The sequence below is a fragment of the Cygnus olor genome, chromosome 1, assembly GCF_009769625.2.
Source record: "Cygnus olor isolate bCygOlo1 chromosome 1, bCygOlo1.pri.v2, whole genome shotgun sequence".
NCBI lineage: Eukaryota > Metazoa > Chordata > Aves > Anseriformes > Anatidae > Cygnus > Cygnus olor.
In genome coordinates this window covers 117,817,537-117,837,801 of record NC_049169.1, presented here as the reverse complement: position 1 = coordinate 117,837,801, position 20,265 = coordinate 117,817,537, and the positions used below count along the sequence as shown (strand labels likewise).

Genomic DNA, 20,265 nt, shown 5'->3' with positions numbered 1-20,265 from the left:
ATGACCCATGTGGTGGAAGTTTGTACGGAGTGGACCATCATTATATGCTAGCTCATTGGCAGTAATGACCTGGAAAGAGCATGAGGAACCCACAGTGAATGAATTGGCAAAACAACTCTGACAGTACAAAGAAAGTATTTCCTCTTCCCTACAGGCCTGCATCTCAGCTGTGGAGAAACATTCTGAAGAGGTCCACCAACTTCAAGAGAACTTATTTTCCTCCCCAGCTGTACAGACCAGTGTCTCAGCTATTGGGGTAAGCATCCTTCTGCGCAAGGAAGATGATAGTGGGTACACACCACATGCCACCCTGTGGTTTTACCTACGTGACCATGGAGAGGACATAAGAAAATGGGATGGAAAATCTAATTCAAACCTAGAGGCACAGCCCCTGGTCCCCAGCCCAACAGCACCACTCACAATTCGTCACCATGCTTTCACCTGTGGTCTGCAAGCAGTGTTTTTTCTTAGGAGAAATATGCACTGGTCTTTGCTTTCTGAAACAACTTTAATTCTTTCCTCCTTGCCCTTTATTTTTTCCCTCTGATATGCTGCAGATCAGCAAAGGGGAGATGACATCCTGCCTGAGTACCTGAATACCCTCTGGGTGGAGGGGACTCTGTCCTTATCCACAGCCTTAACCTCTGCACTTTCCTTTCTGTAGGTTTGAGGACTCTACTGTGATCCTGGCATGCACTCTCTCAAGCACCCTCTGCTTGAAACAGTCCAATGAGGCTGATTTGGAGCCCTCTCAGGTATAAGGATATGTCTCAGTAGTCTTTCATCTTACTCATTTCCTGTTCCACAGCCTTACCCTATGTGAAATACCCAAACCCTTCATTCCTGATGACTTGAATGCATCATGCTCTGTGAGGCTGCACTATGCAGAGCTTTTGAAGAACAGTAATAATGAAACCTCTCTAGTGCTTTTTATCCAGCTTGTAAAACCCAACCTTGTGGTGATTTTATCATCTCTTCCCTAGCCAGGCATGAAACATCAACACACAAAACAGCTAAGTGCTCTGTTCCTCAAAGCTGTCTTCAGTCAACAAACCCCTGCCACCCATAAGGGATTAAATTCACACTTTTTGTGACAGACAGACATAACTAGAAATTGTCCATAATGCATTCAGAACAGCTTCTTTCTCTTGTGGTAGAGGGGGGATTTAAATGTGAGGTGGTCCTTGCACTTCATAGTCTGTGCTCCTCTGGACTTTTATCTGTGATCTCCATGCACCTGATGTACTACAAAGTTAAGGCCTTCAGGCTACTGTGGTAGGCAGTTTTTTTTAAGATTTTTTCTTTTTTTTACTCCTCTTGGATGACTATTTGCATTGGTACAGTCAATGTTAAATGATTTGAGAGGAAAAGATTCGTATTCTGACATTTGCCTTTCACTGCATCCACTCAGTAGTTCTGCTTATAACAGTTTCTGCATAGAAAAAAAAATCCTTTAGAAGTACATGACTATTTTTTTCCATCTTCAAAGAAGCCAATTTCACCCAGAGCCTTATTAATAGTGTAGGTGGAAGTGGAACTCTAGCAGCAAAAGCCCAGCAGGCATAATATGCTTGTTTTTATTTTTTTCTTATTAATGCTAATCCCACATCGCTTATTGCTCTTTTGGAAGAGTCTGATTAGAACAAAAAACTGATATTAACGTTAATTGAGAGAAGTTAATCTCACAATACAGACAGGCAAATGACCTGCTTGGGACAATGAAGAACTGTGATGGAATCCAGATCTTTGCTACCATTTTCAGACAGAGGTACTACAGACTGTTAATTCTGCAATATGCATTATTAATTATGCATCTATGATTCTGCTACCAACAAAACAGGATTACTTCAGAATCATTTTTTCTTTTACTTTCTGTTTTATTAACAAGTAGTGATAGACAATAGCTGAATATCTACAAACTTTCCATGCTTTTCTGTCCAGTTACCAGATCTACCTCTGGCAACACATGTAGATTCAGCGCTGATCCCCATGATGTCAGTCTCTATTGAATTTACTGAGATTAGACCATGGCTTTTCATTTCCAGCTGTCTGCTGAGGAATGTGCTGAACAGGCTGACCAATGGAAGTGCTCATTTTTTCTGTCATTCAGAAATTGTGAAGGTAAAATGAAATGAACCTTCTAAGAATGGTAGCCCTTAGAGTTATTGCAGTAGATAAACAGGGCTCCTATTTTAATTTGCTGCAAAGCCTGTGGAACAGAGTGTTTGAACTGGATGTTTGGTTATCCTTTAGCTCTGTAGATGTCTCTATTTTGATCTGCCTCTAAAGAGCAACATCATCAGAGTACTGGTGCAGGCGGAGCCATGTCCTACAGCCCTCCTGGTGGGACCATACTTCACTTCTGCCTTTTGTACACTCTCCAAAGTGAGGTGAGATACCTCCAGCTACTCTCCAGTTAGACATCTGCTGGAGAACAGGAAGCTCATGGCACCATAAGGGCTCATGTCAGGAAGACCTCCGAAAGGATGAGTTTATCTATTGTCTACATGGCTTCCCATGACACAGTGCACTCCCTTGCTTGGTTGATGAGCTGAGAGGGCCATTAACTGGAACATTACAGAAATTAATTATGCATAGAATCTGCAGCATTGATTTGTGCATAAAGTATTCCAAGCTTAATATAATGTTACCAAAGTTTTGTTTTTACATTAATAGACTTAATTAACTATTTCTTAAATAAGTGTGAAAGCAAATGTGGTAAGTTAACTTGGCCAGCTGCCAGACCCCCACCCAGCTGTTCTCATACTCCTGCTCCTCAGCAGGACAGAGGGAGAAAGTACGATGATAAAGCTCATAAGTCAAGATAAGGCCAGAGAGATCATTCATCAGTTAAGATCATGGGCAAAACAGATTTGACTTGGGGTAGATTTATTTAACTTATTGCCAATTAATAAGAGCAGGATAATTAAAAAAAAAAGGGGCAAAACTAATAACATCTTGCCCCACATCCACCTTCTTCTCAGGCTCAATTTCAATTCCATTCCAACACTTCCATTTCCAACTCTTCTACCTTTTTCTCCACTCTGCGCAGTGCCAAGGAACAGTGAGTGGGGGCTGTGGTCGGTCCATAGCACTTTTCCTCTGCCACTACTTCTTCACACTGTTCCCCTGCTCTGGTGTGGAGTTCCTCCCACAAGATACAGTCCTTCACAAACTGTTCTGGCACAGGTCCATACCAAATGTGCAGTTCTTCAAGAATGGACTTCCACTGTGAGTTCCCCATGGGCTGTTGAAAAAAAAAAAGGCAAAGAAAAAATGGAACAAAATTAAAATATAAAATGCCATAAGTCTTCCCCCCCCTTTTTTTTCACCACTAAGACTTTAAGTGTTCACTTTAATCCCCAATTTCTGATCAGAACGTTTATTTTATGCACAACTCTAGCATAGAAATCATCTGCTGGATTTCTTTTGCTTCCTCAGATTAATTCTGAAGAACGGGGCCTTGACATTTTTCTTAGTTGTCCTTTTGAACTTTCACATTATAATTCATAAAACATTGTGATCAAATCCTAGCATTTTTACTGTTTTGTTTTACAAATTTTTAAAGAAGCCCTAACAACTTTCTTATCATCCCTCTATTATTGTAGGGCTGAACACTTCTTATTTCCACCTTGGTCCCTTTGCTAAGGAAACCTCCCTGAAAGCAAAGGTGTTTTCACCTGGCAGAGAGTTACGTTTGCTCAGATAGATGGCTTTGAGGATCAAAAATAGCTAGTGGCCAGCTGTCTTAGGGTGAGGTGGAGGTGGGTCATATCTGTGACATCTTATTGTCATGTACACATCTGTGGGCATCTTATTGCTGCCCACAAAAACCATGCCAAGTGCATTTTTTCCTGTGGAAAGGAAAAGTCATGCAGAAGAACTAACAGTCTTGGCTGTATCACTTTTCAGAGGACTTTGTTATGACTGTTAGCAAGGCTTGAATCCCCCTCTTCTTTCATCCTACCTATCTGCTGAATACATGAAAACATGACGTTGCCTACTGTTTGGCGTTTGCTGGCCTTAGGAAATATGGTCCAATGACAACAACAAAGCACAATGATGCTAAAGCAGTTGGCACTAAATAGGATGTTCAGAAGGAGACAGTGAAAGCCAAGAACATCCACCCCAGTATCCTCTGGGAATGGTGAAAGCCAAGAACATCCCCCCCAGTATCCTCTGGGGAAGGAAGGTCCTGGTACAGATGTCACCTGCGGGCCTCTCATGAGAAGGAAAAAAAAAAAAAGACATGAACAGCTAGAGTGTAGCTAATAAATAAACAGGAAGAGACAGATTCTGAAGGACAGCCCTTACCTTTTTTTATTTCTTCTTTTTTTGAGCCCTTTCATGGCCACGTGCTTCCTGCAGGAACGAAGGACCAGTTAAAATCAAAGAATCACTTCATAATTCAGCACCGTGACAGAACACGAATATATTTCTGCAGACTGAAGCCTTCTGAGACGTGGAGAAGTAGTGGTTTGGCCCATGCTGCCTTCTCATTATTGTTATTTGCTTATGGTAGCATTCACACAATTCCAGACTGACAATCAGGCACTGTTTCTGCCTCACTTACAGCCAAGCAACCACTGCCCCCAAGTGCCCATTTGAAGGCTGTTTTTAAAGTTATGGGTTCAGAAGGTTTCACGTGCGTGATGCTCAGATTAGAAGTGAGGCCATCTTACAGGCTGCTGGCTATGCAGTCTCAGCTTGGTTAGGTCTGGCAGTTGCTTGCATGGCTAACTCACTTCTTTTGGTGTTCCACAACCCATTTTCTCCCAACTGAATACTTATCACCTCTCAGAAACCATTATATATATATATTTTTAATGTCTCCATCTCCTGTGGCATTGCCTTTGCACCATGCACAATGAAAAACAGTTCCTCGAAAGCCATTTCATCACCAAGATCTGTGCTAGACTACCATGCAGTTTTGGTCTTCCATGTACTGATAAACTAGGTTTGGTTCCATCTTCACCCTGAGTAATACCTCTATGTCATTCAGCATAATTATCCCTTCTGTTTACTTTTCAAATAAATCAAATGCACTCTTTTTACCTAGGTAATATCTGCTCCCAGTGCCCATTTTTTTCCAGGAAAAAGGGATTTCACCTATAAGGCTCAGGCTGTCACTTACCTGAGCAATTTTCTCCTTCAGGATGTCTTGATGCCTTACAACCAGCAATTCTTTTCAAGAATCCAGCTTTAACAAGCTTTCTCTTCTTTTCCTTTCCTTCTTTTCTGGATGTCCCCTCCAACTTCCTATCCTCATGTCCCTTGAATTAGTGAAGTTTCTTTCCACACATTTCCTGCTTTCTCCTGCCCCTCTTTCCCATACAGAAGACACTTTCTCTTCTGTCCTCCTTCTAGTCTCCTCCACAAAATGTCTCCCCACTGCAAAGGCCATCTGTGCCCTTGCCTGACTCCCTGCTGGCAGGACTGATCCTGATCATTGTGATGGCTCCCATGACAGCTCTCCCAGTGTCAGGGTCACACACTTGGCGTGGCAGAAACTCCAGGATGGCTCCTCACCAGTGTATGTCCCTTATGTGCCACCAGCTGGTCTGTGTATCATTAGCTGACAGACTCTTTGTTGTCCTCTGTGTCACCCTGTGGCTCTTTCTTTCAGGTTTTGGACTAGGGATGTCGAATAATTTCTGATAACTGAGAGCAGCACCAAAAGGTTTCTGATAACTGAGGGGACCTGAGAGCAGCACCAAAAGGCATAGAAGCCCAGCTCCTCCACGCTTCAGCCTCCACCATCCCCTCAGACTGGGAACCCAAGTCCCACATGAAATTATCAGCACAGCAATGGTGTTTCTTAGCATCATCCCAAGCAAGTCAGAATCAGTGAGAAATTCATTGCCAGTCATGTGGTACAGCTTTATTCAAATGGGTTGAAGGTAATTAAACACATTCATTTAGAGTGCACAATGCTTGCTTTGTGTTTAGGATAACTATATATGAATGGCTTGACGGTATTTGAATCTCAGGCATCTGATATCACAGTTAAATAAAACAGGCCATGAATCCACACTATGATAATATTTACTTGAAATAAGGGAGTGAAACAAAAGAAGAGAGACCACAATAATGCTTTCAAGCCTCAGCAGATTTGTGATTTGTGCTAACTTGGCTATAATAATCTTCTTTATCTAGGTTGATGTATCCATCAAAAATGTTGACCTGAAAACCAAGGAAAAAATTAGACATCAGTAAACTAAAAGCCGTTTTTTACCTCTGTGACAGAAACAGCCTAGTTCTGATCCCTTTGTCACTATTAGAAATTTAAAGCATGTGATTTAAAAGTTTAGTTTGTATTGTGTATACACACATTAGAAAAAACATATGGAAATGCTTTCCCTATTCAGGCCAGTGAGTAATGCAGCAGTGTCTGGATTTCTCTCCCACACACATGGAGTGATTGAGCAGAAACCTAGCTAGTAGGCTTAGCAAGGGGAAAAAAGGAAAAAAAAAAAAAAAAAGAAAAAAAAAGTCCTGTTTGGTTAATGTGATACTTTGCAATCAGGTCAGCAACACTTCTAGGGCTGTTCTACCAATGACTCCCCTGTGGTATCATGGCTTTACAAAGCCTGTCTAGAAGCAGCAAATAATTGCATGTGGTGCTCTGGGAAGAAGAATTCAGGGGAAGCCTCTGGAGCAAAGCTTCTGGGCGAGTTGCAGAGTGCTGCTGAGCAGGTCCAGCCTCACTCACAAAGCAGCCACCTCTGGCTCGGCTTGTCCTTTGATTAATTTTTAACCTTTTTAACCTTTAAATATACTGTATATGCCCACCAATCCAAGTGTTGGTTTTGTCAAAGACAAGCCAACAGTGGAATGGGAGCCTGGCAAGAAGTCTAGATCCAGAGATGCACTTTATATAGAGTAGAGAACTATGCAGCCATAATGCCTTTATTCTACATCTGGAACTCTCTCCTTTCTAAGTTAGCAGTCATTTTATTCTGGAAGCATCTCTAACGTGTACACAAAGGGCCTGTATGAACTCGAGGTGCTCTTTCATGCTATGTCAAAACTGGAGACTAACATTTCACCAGGTTTTTTAGTTTGCATTGTTGCTTTCCATCAGCTCAGCATTTCGTGCTATTTCCTGGTTAATTAGAGCCAACAAATGACTGAGTTTTACTCAGTCTATTTGAGAAAAATGCATCTGATGTGCTTGAGACATGGCACAACTGTAAGGCACAGGGAGGAATGAGACCGATGGGTAGTACATTACTAATAGAGGGCTCTTTCAGTGGTGGTGGTGGGGGAAAAGTCCCTCACATGCTAGGGCAGCCAGGGCATATTATGTTGCATAAGCAAGTCTGACTGGCTTCTCCCAGCTAAAGCAGTGTTCTATCCCAGTGCTGTCAGGAGGTGTTATTTCCAGAGCCGTGAACCTGTTGGTTATCCATTTGTGTTTCACACATACCCTGCCTCTTTAAACAGACAAGCTTATTTCCAAGCAGACTGAGTCTCATTAACTACATAATGTGGAAAAGAAACAAGCATTTATAATTTACTCATAGCTGAAAAAGCAATTGTAAACTCTTAAGCATTCAGCAGTACAGTTTGGTTTGGGTTATGTTACATGATGGTATGTTTTAGAACAAATTCAATTGTAATGCCTCTTTGATTTGCAGTATCTGAGCATTTGATAGCATTAGAGATCCCCCTCCCTCCCAACCCCAGATGGCAACCAACTATAGCAAACTGACTTTCTGATGTATTTACTGCCAAAATGAGGATTGAGCTGTGTTACACACATTACTTTCCGTACTACACTGACTTATTTGCAGGCCAGACTTAACGTGGATACCACTGCAAGCTGCAAAATGATTTAGCCAACATTTAAGTACTAATCTTGTAGTAGCAATACCATAAATGGGATCATTGTCTTTGATGTATCTCAATTATATTAGACTTTCCTTCAACTAATTACTACCTTATTTACTTAGAGGTAATAGCTCATAGCCAAGAAACCATACATTTTAAAAAAAAAAAGAAAAAAGCCTTAATTTTTACTTTCTTATTGGTGTATTGTTTCTCATTCAAAAACATTAAGGCACACTTCTTCCTACCCACTGTCCTGATTTCCTCTGTGCACCTCACAGTTTAACTGCTAGGTGCCCTGCTGCCTTCCAGTTCTGGGGTTAGGCACAAATTAACATGAATCATTTATCAAAAACCTCAGATGTACCTGTCTGGGTTCAGCTTCTGTTCAAAACGAGCTGCGGATCAGAGGGATGTTCCATGTGTTGCATTAACTTTTCATTAAATCTGGGCACAAGCTTTCTCTATGAGAATTTTCCTTAATGAACAACCTTACTATTCACTACCAGCCAACTTTTCCACTCTGAACTCTACTCTGTGGAAACTGTTCCACAGGGCGAATTGTGTAGTAGCTGGCAAAGGAATAGTGGATTTCTTTCTCTCTCTTTCCTTCTGGTGAAAGACAAAGCCATACAAATGTGAGCAGAATGGAAAGCGGACTTGTTGCTCTGGGATGTGACCCAAGGAAAAGAGGATTAATTCAGATTTGTATTTGTTATAAAAGGAAGAATCTGCTGTTCATCCACACAGAGGATAATACAGAAAGAAAGGGGAACTGCTTTTGAATTTGTAGGGTGTGTTCAGCTCTTGGGCCTCACTTTGATTTTGGATTTAAAAGAACCCCAAGGCAGGTATTGAGTACTGTGAGGTCTTCCCTCTGCACCTCGGGATTAGTCCCATGAGGTGAGTTGGTGGCTTCAGCCTGCAGGTGGCACACAGAGAGCACCAAGCTGCATGGAGAATACACATGGGCACATGCACCATGCATGGAGACACCAGGGGCAGGCAATAATAAAGAAAATTTCCTAAATTGGCTATTGAGTCAATGCAGCCTTCACATTTCACAGTGCTACAGCGGCCCTCAGTTGACCTGAAAGACCTGCTCACAAACACGTTTTCCATCAGTGATATGCTTAGGGGCAAAAAGAAAAAAGAAAGAAAGGAAGGAAGAAAGAAAACAATAGGATACATTATTTTAAAATAGGAATATCCTTCTCCAAGTAAGACATACCTAAAAATCATCATAGCTAATGAAGACAATGTATAGAAAGAAAAGTTATTCTTCAGTGATAAGCAAATACATGCAAAAGGAGTTAAGCCACTTCTGATTTGGCATGCATGGTATTTAGACACTTGTCACTGCTCAGCATGCAACAACAAACACATGAGTTTGTCTGTACTTTAATTTTTCATTACACCATTGGGACACAAGAATGTAGTTGATGCTAAGTCTAGTTTGAGGAGTGAAAGTAATTTTATATGGAATTTATCATCTTCTGAAGGTGCAAGCCATAATCTCTGAAAAAAATTGTTTCTGTATGAAAATAACTTCACAGAGCCACAGCATCAGGCCCATAGAGCAAGATGGGCCAGTCAACACAAGGGTGGACAAGCTCTTCCGTGTATCAGGCAAGTTAGGCATTGATTCAGCAAGGTCATTAAGCATGTGCAAGTTATGTTCTAAAACTCTTGTTTGACCAGGATGAGATACAGAGAAGCTTGTCTCATTGGGCTGCCCTAAGTTTAGGCTTTTGAGCCAAGATCACACTTTACAGAAGAGGCATTTTTAGGTTATATCAATATTAGCTGTTTCAGAGAACAAAAGTGCTGGCAGCATTTCCACTGGAAAACCTTTAATCAAAGTAACCGACATGAAAAAAAATTGTCAAGGCTAGTGTAAATGGCATTTTGTTTGGCATTATTTCGCTCTTTGTCATTATTGTGGTCATCAGAAGAAAAGGCTTCACAGTGCATTAACGCTTTTATATTAAGCCGTATCACTGAAGCAACTGTGCTTTTTTTGTGGCTAATGTACAGCAACATAACAAGGTATTGACTGGTGCCCGGAGTTCACTGCTAAGGGTGGAGGAAAACATCACAACAAATAAACTGGTAAACAGTTATTGGTGGCGTTCCTTGCAAGGGGGGTTCAGGGCAGTACCGCCTGGCCACAATTACTGCATTTCACTGACACAACACTAAATACTTAGAATGAGGAAGTTTTCTGGGTCTGTTGCTGAAAATATATTCCCTAGTGACTGGCAGCTTGGTAATGCACGAAATGACTACAGCTACGAGCACACACAGGGTGATAAGAGAAAGAGCATCTGCAACCGAGGAGCATGGGCTGCTGCACATCCTGCCAGAGCCAGAGGTGGGATGCAGTGAATTCCTCCAGGAACAGGAATGTTCCCCTCTGACAAATCTCTGGCAGTCACCACAGATGTTGGTGATACTGATGTTGATGGTGTTTGTGTTGGGATACAGCTAAATGTATCTATATTGGAACTGGTATAACCACAACCATGATTTGCACAGCTACTTTAATTATTTTCACACTCCTTTATTTCTACATACTATCACTTCTTTACATTGTACCTACATGCCCTTTGTATGGTACCCCTTGTCTAGGAAGTAAATATTTGGGAACTATTAAAAAAAACAAAAGTCAGTGTAAGTGTGGGGAATGTAGAAGAGTATATCTTGGCAGCAGGAGCATTTATAGCTGGAAAACCGTGGTAGCATCAGTAAGATCTGAAGATTTCTCTTCACCTCTTGCTGCTCCAGATATAAATGTGAATGGTTAGGGGAACAATCTATCAGACCTCAAGCAACAAATCAAAAGAGGACAAGTGCTTCTCAGGTCTGTGTTTTTGTTTCTCTTCTCCTCGATATTTATTTGAGCGCGTCTTGCAGTGCCCCAAGTGTACCCAGCCCTCTTTCCTGATGTAGCATCTCCTTTAATAATGTAGTCTGTGCAAATTGCAGCCTCACAAACTGCAGCCTCATCACAGTGGCAGAGGCACAACACAAGCAGGCGCTTTCCCCTTGTAATCCTTTACCATCAAACAAGCCAATAAATAGAAAAATCTTCATTTGCTTTGAGACACCCCAATGGCAAAGCAGATCAAGCTGCACTTTCCCTTAGTTACAGCTCTATCTCCCCTCTGCAAGATTAACAAGCAGTGCTGTGAATTGGGGGTATCTGTACTGCCAGGGATTGCTTGCAGCCATTGCCAGCCGAAGTGCAGCAGCACAGCGATAGCTGTTACACTGTTCATCAAAAACAGCAATCTGTGCTTCCCCACCATTAAAGCGATCGGCATGGCACCCCAGATCAGCCCGTGTCAGTGCCTGTCGCCTGATTCATGTATGATGTGGAAGGATGCGCTTCTAAGAAACCTCTTCTTTTCTTCAGGGCAGACAGGATGACGTGAGATAAAAGGAAAGTTTACTAGGCAGCATTGATTTAATGATGTTAATAAACCACAGCTATTAGTTCAATTACATAAGAGCAGGTTACCCTGCCAGCCCTAATACCAGAAGATGATAAATGCAGATTAATTTCAGCTTCTTTACCTTATTCAGTTCTCCAGATAGGGAATGGAATGCCTGAGTTTATCTTTTTGTAAATAGCTCATAGTTTGATTCTGACTTATAAATCCTTTTGGCTGGCAAAGGAAATTCTTTGCTCTCCTCTTAAGTAGGGCTGAAATTGCCCTCAGCTTGCCGTTATTTGTTGGTTAAGAAGTGAGACAGATTGAGAGGTGTTACATTCTGTTTTGTTCTGTTTTGGAGCAGCCAGCTGGGAAGGCAACCAGCTAACTGGGTACCACTCTATTGGTGCAGGGCAGGGTGTGGGGGATCCAGGTGACTTTGTGCCATCGTGGCATCAAGGCACCAAACAGGCAGGATAGTGTCACCAAAACTAATGTCATGAGTAGTAGCAGAGGCACCAAACAGGACCTGAGCCTCCAAGCCATGTGCTGCACAGAACCAAACATGCATACAAATGCAGAGCTGGCATGGTCCCCCAGGTGTCACCTCGTCATCGCATAGTGGGAGCTGCTTGACCCCACAGCCCCACTGTCAAAGCCACATTTACGTGCTCCCAGCAATGAGCGAGGCGAGACAGCAGTGTGTTAGCTCCAGCACAGGGGGATACTCTGGGGCCATGCTCTGCCCCTGCAGTGCTGTCTCATGGCTGTGAAGACATGCCTTTAATTAGCTGCTTAGAGATACCATCGAGCTGAGGGCATCGAGCTGAGGGCAAGAGAGGAGAGGGTATCCCATTCTGCCTTGGGTTTCGCTTAATTTCCTGCAGGTATACTTTGCCCCTTGATCCTGTACCTCAGTCGTTAAATAAAGGTCTAAACAACAGTGGCCACCCCAAATTGTGGTGCTGGAAGTAACAGAAGCCCATGTATTGAAAGTGTAGTACTTCTAGGCTAGGAATAGACAGGCCATATAAAATGTATTTAAAATACTCTTTCAGAGTTATTACAATTATCCTATTATAAAGCATATTGCAAAAATAACACCCCTGGATAAGGGTCTTTCAGGCCAAGTTTCATCTCAGAATGAACTCTCACAGCACTTAATATCACTGTGAGGCTGTTAATTATATCTTGGCAGAAACGGGACCCGTATAATTAGGCTGATGTGTTTGACAAGCTATTTTTCACACACACAAAAAAAAAAGTTGACCACAAATACTTCTTGATCAACCTAACAACCTTCCTGTTTGAAAACCCATATGAAAATGTGAAAGATACAGTCCATCGTGCCTCTCTTGTGGTCTTGGTATGATTTAGCAGGACTTACTGAGTAGTTTGAAGCCAATTTGTTAGAATGAGCTGAGAGGTGGTGAAAGAGCATTAGGTCTTGAGCTGTGAGAAGGCAGTTGACCACGCAGCTTTTCCTATACATTTTTCTCTTCTCACTCTTCCTCTTCCCCATGACAAGCTCTCCACTGTGGTGGCTGTGCTCTGGCATTTCAGAATCCCGGATGCCTCTCAAACAGCAGCGGTGGCCCCTGGCCGTTATATCACAATTAAAATTCCCAGCATTTCAACCACCTTTAGGTGATGAGAGCTTATATGAGAAGAAGGGTGGTTAGAGACCATCTCCACCCCTCCATGAATGCTCTATCTCACATCCCAGTGCTCCTTTGCAACATCCTCACTCAAAGCAGATATAAGAAACATGGCTAAGTCCCACAGCAGCCATGGACCATGGAAGGTTCTGTATTTTGGAGAACTCAGGTATGGCCTCTGTAGGCAGACAGGAAGGACTGTTCGATCACAAGCAAAACAGTGTTTGTTTTAAGGGTATCCCATGGTGGCACCGCATTATGTGACCTCTTCAGCCCATCAATAGCTATACTGGGTCTGGCTGGGATGATGTTAGCTTTCTTTATAGCAGCCCATGTAGTGCTCTTTTTTGGTAGTCACTAAAACAAACAACATTGATAACACACCAGTGTTTTGGCCATGACTGAACAGCACTTGCACAGCATCAAGGCTTTCCCACTCTGGCCCCAGCAAGTTCTCTGGAGGTAGACAGGAGATCAGGAAGGGGAAGAGGCAGGACAGCTGACCCTAACTGGCCAAAGCAATACTCCGTAACATATAGCTCCATGCTCAGCAATAAAAGCTTAGTAGAGAAAAATGAGGTTCAGTTCTTTGGCTTCCAGGATGGATGTTACTTGGAGCCTGGCTAGGCATTGATCTGCTTGTGAGAGGTGATGAACTATTGTCTTTGTTTTGTCTTTGTTGTTGTTTTCTTCACCTATTAAACTGTCGTAATCTCAAACCATGAGTTTTCTTGCTTTTGCTCTTCCTATCTTATCCCGTCCCATTGGGAGTGGGGGAGTGGGCAAGCAGCTGTGTAGGTGCTTGGTTGTTGGTTTGGGTCAAACCACATCAAGAGCAGAAGGTTAAAATACTGGTAGCTTGAGACTCAGCTGCTCCAAAACAAAACAGTTTCCTTTCTGCCCATCTGTCATTGAACTCCCTCCACCAAGAAGGGCTGTTCATGGCCTGCAATAGTAGGTACTTGGAGGAAAATGAGCAGGAAAGTGGACTGTGGTTTTGTAAAGCTTAATTTAGAAAATCTTAAATAAAGGATGGAATTGGATAGAATGGTAAATATTCCCAAATGTATCAAGCACCCTTGCTCACCTTTACTTTCAAAGTGTGAGGAGAGCCAAACACCCCTCAGATTCAGGCTTTCATTTCAAAATTCATTGCATTCAACTTGTAAATGTTACTTAAGAGAATATCACATAGTTCATAAGTTTTTAAGGAAACAAGACAGTAAACATGGGGTGGCTGACCCACTTTACTCCCAGCAGCTGAGTAGCCGAGTGGAGCTTGATTTTTATGTGCCCAAATTACAGCAGTATGCCTTGGCTTAAATTCTGCTTATTGAGGTTTAAGCTAAGGACTGATATTGCACAGCAGAGAGAAGATAAGGTCCTACACAGGGATATTTAGAGGGATTGAGCTGAAGGAAGTTGACTCAATGAGCATAGTCACATGCTTGCATTTAGTCAAGAATATTCATCTCTCATGCCCTGTGCTCAGCAGAGTGCTCTGGTATGAAGCAAACCTTGTCTTCTCCCCAGTGTGGAGCCCAGGTACTCTCTTTTTGGGACAAAGGGCTATTTGCTGAATTGGTGAAAGGTTTCAGAGGTTTGGTGTTCTTAATGAAAGTTTTAGTTTAGATTATTATATTAAAATAGCATTGGTGGCAGAAAGTATTTCAATTGGAAAGATCCGGTAGACTTTGTTTTCTGCAGATTTATGTCCATTCTATACCTGACACTACAGGAGGTCATATTCTTTTAAGAAAACAACCTGAAATAAAAAGTTAAATTCTTGAAGTGCAGGAAATGCCCTAGAATCATGTTCCAAGGACAATACTTCTGTTTAGTGCAAAATCACTAATACTTTCAAAAGCGGTTACTAACCATCTGCCTCAACAACACCGTCGGTTGAAATGAAGCCTGAGATTCAAAGCCCCTTTCTCTCATTCCATTTGATTTGTCAAATAAATGTGGTAAATTGATTGATAAATGGCTGCTGAAATTTAAACCTCATGTGGAGTAGATTGTGCCCTTTTGGCTAAGAGGAAAAAGAAAAGTTGGACTGTATAGAGACTGAGGAAGAAGGTCTGGGACATAGTATCCATGGAGAAGCACACAAACAGACTTTTTCTCTTTTTCTGAAAATGAGGCTAGCAATGCTTTTTTTTGTTTGTTTGATTTTTGTTTTAAGATTTGTATACCCATAACTACTGTCACGAATAAGCATGTATGTTGGTGCAATGCCCAATCTTTTCAACCTGATGAGAATTGCTCTAAGGCTCCTCTACAAAATGATGATAGTCTGTGCTTCCTATTATCCTGCAATACTTGGTATATTTTTATTTCACTGGAAACCTTGGCACAAGTGATCTGTCTATGGCTGCATTTACAGCCAACCATTCTTGTTTTCAAGGAGTTGAACATTAAGATGTTTACTAAGTAGGATGAATTTCCTTATACCTCAATGACATTCAAAATAATCCTTTGAATCATTCGTGCAGTTTCTCCTCCAATTGAAATGGATTCCCTAAGCCTTGTGAAACTGTGGGCTGATTTGTTTCAGACTCATTTCTTCCAGAAACCTTTCTACTTTTCAAAAATGTTTTTACTGTAATACCTGCACTAGTATTCTTCACTTGAGCACTCAAAGAGAGTGAAGTGTCATTATCTTCGGCTTTCCAAGCAGACACAAGCTAATATAGAAAAGGAATTCATCTCACTTAACTTCAGCCATGTAGAAGTTAAGCATCTGGTCTAAGCCTGCTTCATGTAGGCTCCTTCTGTAGTCCTCCTAGAGAAAGATCCCTTCAGAATTGATTAATCCCACCTCCAGAAGGCGGGATTGATTAATTGATTAATCCCTCTTAGAGGGGGACAGTTTACCCTCTGGAGATGCTTTGGCTGGGATGACATCAGAAGGACATGAAAGGGCAACAAATAGCATTTAGGTAGCCCGATTTCTTAATCCAGCACCTCTAACTCCCTGTACAAGTACACAAACAAATGAGAACATAAATTGTTCATTCTAATACTGTGGGTTTTATGCAAAGAAGTTTTGTGATTTTATGCTGCTTATTTCATTTTATATATGTTTATTTACATATGGATGTATTTAATTTTATTGTATTAAGTTTTAAATAGTAGCAATGGCACTCAGCAGACTTCACTGCAGTGTTTTCAGGGAGTGACCAAGGTGGGCATGGGTTGAGAATCTAATATTTTTGCTAGAACTGTTGTGTGATCAGAGGCCACTCTACAGCTTACGGATCAATTCTTATTCTGTTCTCTGCATGTGCATATTATAATTTATACAAGTATCATGCCCTGGTAAAAGATAAGTGCCTGAGCTCTTTTAGCTCTTGTCTCAATATGCTGTGACTATGTGCACATTTACCTGCACAATAATGTATGCATGATGACTATGAAACCTCTTGATTACCGTCACTGTCTGGACACTGGAAGCATTTCTTGTGCTCTTATGTTTGTAATTCTGTGTCTTCAAGGTATGTAGTAATTGCATGCTAACATCTGTTTCTCTATCTGTTGGTAGTTAAGGAAAGTTGAGTCTTAAAGCAGTCGTGTGCCCAAACTTCCTTCTTTTCTGAAGGAGAAAATTGTATAAGGAGAGATATTTTTAGATTCATGCCCTTGGTGGACTTACAGACATGGAAGACATCTAAGGTTTGGGAAAAGGCTTACAAAATAACATGTTACTGCTACTCATCCACTGTCTTATAAATGCCTATCTTTCTGAAGCCCATACTCAAGTGCAAACTTTTTCTCTTCATGTTAGTGAGTTAATAGAAATGAAATTAGAATTTGCCATGGACATCATTGTCCTGTTAGCATTGGCATTGGAACTTTCCATCCATATTTTCGTATTTCTGTTTATATATCAGGAAAGCAGTGACCTGTGAAGGCCAGAGAATCAAACTTGTAAGCAGGGAGGAAAAAGGACTCTTCACAGATCCTGATCTGAGCAGGGGTATTTTCCAAAGATGGAACTGCCTTCAGAAACAATGCCACTGAAATGGCAGGATCAGCCAACTACACCAGCCAGTGAGTCCACCCTTCCTAGCTTCAAACCCTGAGCACCACAGAGCCCAAGGCTGTGCACCTTTGGATTAGTAGAGGAGCTGAAATCATGAAGGACAAGCCCAGCTACGCAATGCAATTAATGGATAAACTCTTATCCTTCACTTGCACTGAGTGACCCCTTACTGAAAGCAGTGGGGCTGCTTGGGAAGAGAGGTAATCAGGCTAAATGAGCGAAGGGAAAAGCAACTGCTGCAATTTCCAACCCTTTTTACAGTGCAAAAATAACCCTGACTGTACAGTTATGTAAATGGATTGCCAGGGGTAAAGGGATTCATCAGCAAGGATCTGGTGCTGCAGTAGGACGCTGGAGGACCGAAAGATATAACTGCATACGCTCCTTAGCACCAGTTCCTGTTAAGTAAAACGAGTCCCACGTGTAAGGGCTGTACTCTGACAAATGGCCTCAATTCCCTACCCCGGGTCCCACCCTGTGAATAATGGGAGAGTTATAGCAGATATTCCAAGAGCAGCCGAGCAAAGCATGTTTGCTTTCAAAACAGTGTTCCCTATGGATGAGCACTGAGCCTACTTGGCAGCTGCGTGAGGAAGTTTGCTCTGATTATGATCTGACTAAACGAAATGATTTGGGGCTCAGTGTATGCAAGGCAGAGAGCCTTTTCCTAGTGCTTGTGCAAACTGAAAGGAGAACTGGGCGGCTTCAGGTAAGGTGTGACCACAGCAAGCCCTTAGTGGAACCAACACGTGATTGATTGCTGTCATTTTAAGGAGGCTGAGTGCTGGTTATCGAAAGTACAGCTTGCAGGGCTGAAAAGGCAACATATTTTCACTCTGCCATGTTCAGATAAATGAATGTTGCCAGAATTCAATGGGAGGTGGCTGATACTGGACCTGTAACCAGCTTGTCCAGGAGCGGAGAGAGCCATGAATGTAATAGTGCATACAGATCTGTATAGACAGGAGGTGGAAAGCAAAGGACACTTTGTGGACAGCCAATGTAATGCCTTTCCTGACCAAGTGAAAAGCAAGAAAGGGAGCACATAATTTTCTTTAGTATCTTTCAGTGAAACCCTACTATAAGGAAGACTTCCAAGTAAGAACTGAATTTGAAGACCAAGTCTAGCACACATTAATTTGCAAGTAATCACCAGGATACTTCAACCACTAGAGCACTTGGTTTAAGAATAAGAGAATCACATGCAATACATGTCTGCTAGTATCTGTATAGTGGTAATGTGGGCTGCCTTTGATTATTATAGCAAGATTTTTCTGCTCATCTTTGTAACTAACCCTTTAAAACTCCCAGATCTGAAGACAGTCAGAGAAACTCTTTCTAACAGCATTCACATAAACATTTTTCTGGAGAAGGACACTATTTTTAATAAGCAGCTGCTAAATGGATCAGTGCTCCTGCCAAAATTGAGGCTACACATGTGGGTGTCCTGCAGAAGCACAGGGAAAAAGTCTAAGTTGAATTCCACAAAATAAAATAAAATAAAATAAAATAAAATAAAATAAATAAAATATACAGGGCAAAGCCTAGGTTCCAGCTTAAGATACAGGAGGTGGAGGTTAAGTCCAAGCTCTGCCAGATTTGAAGGACAGCTTTTCATTGCTGAGTGATCCGAATCATGCCAAGTAAAACTTGAGAACTTGGTCAAGACAAAGCATTATCTCACAGCTGGGTAGAGAACCGCTCTCTTAGGAAGTGTAGCAATGCAATTCTGAAAAATTTTCCTTTCCTGAAAGTGTTACAACTAGCTCTAGTTTACATTTAAAATGCAACTGTGTGTGTCAAGCTACCCAGCTGACGTGCTGTGTCCCAATAGGTTTCTGTGTTAAACTGCTTCTAGTAATGTGTCTGAGGAGTCTGAATCCATAAAGTCACTGAAGCCACCTTAGCCCACAAAGAAAAACAGGGGAAGTCCCCCATGACCTGTATCAGTATCACAAAGACAAGATATCTGTGGTTTAAGTTTGTAAAAATCATGATCCTTTAATAACCACAATATTTTTTATTTTTCTTTACAGCAGAAAAAGAAACTACAGAGGAACAAGATGCAGTGGAGTTCTTCTTCACTTACTAGAGAGGAGAGTGGAAGCGGAGGCCCAGGTGTCCAACAGAAAAAAAACACCATTAGAGAAGTTGTAGGCTTCAGAGCAAGAAGGCTGTGTCACTGATTAAAGCATCAGAGCTGCCAAAGGAGACTCAACAGCTGTCAGCAAAAGAAGTCAGAAGCAGAGCAGCAGGTGACAATGAAACAGCTGGGGGTGCCCAAGGCCTTGGTTGAAGGCTTTGAAGGTTGAATCTTGGTTGATCTTGGTTGAAGATCCAGCACTGTTCATGAACTCCAAAAGAGCCAGAGAGGCATGAGATGAAGATGCAGAGATCATTGATGACAAAATCTAAAGAAGAGGAGAAGAGGGATGGTCAGGCAGGAGGAATTAGGCTGAGCAGCTGGAGAAGGAGTGGATGGCAACCAAGAGAAACCAGAATGGAGGGCAGGTCAAATGAAATCTTGTTGGCAGATGAAGAGCAGGACACAATCAATACAGCACTGAGCTGGTTCACCAGAGTACTGCAAACCAAAAGGGTTGTTTCAAGACAGGACTCTTGATGGGTAGTGCTGTAATTCCAGTTAGTCAACCACCCCAGCTGCTGGCAAGTGGCTGCCAGGCACAACATCAGGGTGTACAGCAATGAGCTGAGTTTATGTTACTGAAATTAAATAAAATTTGATTTTATTACAGGGGCTGATTCATTATAATACTTTTTTTCATGAAAGAGCAAATATTCTATGTCAGTTCTTTGGCATTTATAATCGTAAGAAGTGGAGCCTGAAGAAACATAAGAGGCAGGCAAGGAAAGCAAGGTTTTACTGGCTGGAAAAGTGGCTACAGCCAGGTGGATCATGCCAATTGTCCCATGTAAGCACTAGAAGTCTTTTATCACATCTCATTTTAAAAGTAGTTGTAGAGAGAAATTAAATGACATGTATACTGCCTTTCTATCTCAATATTTCTGTAGCCAGCCTTTCTTAGGAGTATGATCTTAGACAGAAAGAAAAATAAGACCTTTTTTTTTTTTAAAAAAAAAAAAAAACAAACCTATAACTGACATCAGTGTTGGTTGGTGTTTGTTTGATTGCTTTTTTTTTAACAGAAATCCATTATTTTTGTAATGTTAGGAGACTCTGGATGACTCTATAAATGCTGGACTTTAAACCCTACTTTGGAGAGCTTTAGCAATATCAGGCTGTGTAATTTTAGTAGAATATATACACATGGAT

General features: G+C 41.6%; 1 long non-coding RNA gene across 2 annotated transcripts; it reads left to right on the top strand.

The window, feature by feature from the left end:
• Nucleotides 1–213: 213 nt before the first annotated feature.
• On the top strand, nt 214–20,029 carry LOC121064183. 2 transcript variants are annotated; one of them, XR_005816390.1, is made up of 5 exons: nt 214–256; nt 665–2,121; nt 2,254–2,390; nt 5,627–5,900; nt 19,007–20,029. It is a non-coding gene; the product is annotated as an uncharacterized LOC121064183 (long non-coding RNA). The 2 variants fall into 2 exon arrangements; XR_005816389.1 differs by lacking the exon at nt 19,007–20,029 and having other exon boundaries at nt 5,627–5,923.
• The last annotated feature ends 236 nt before the right edge of the window (nt 20,030–20,265 follow it).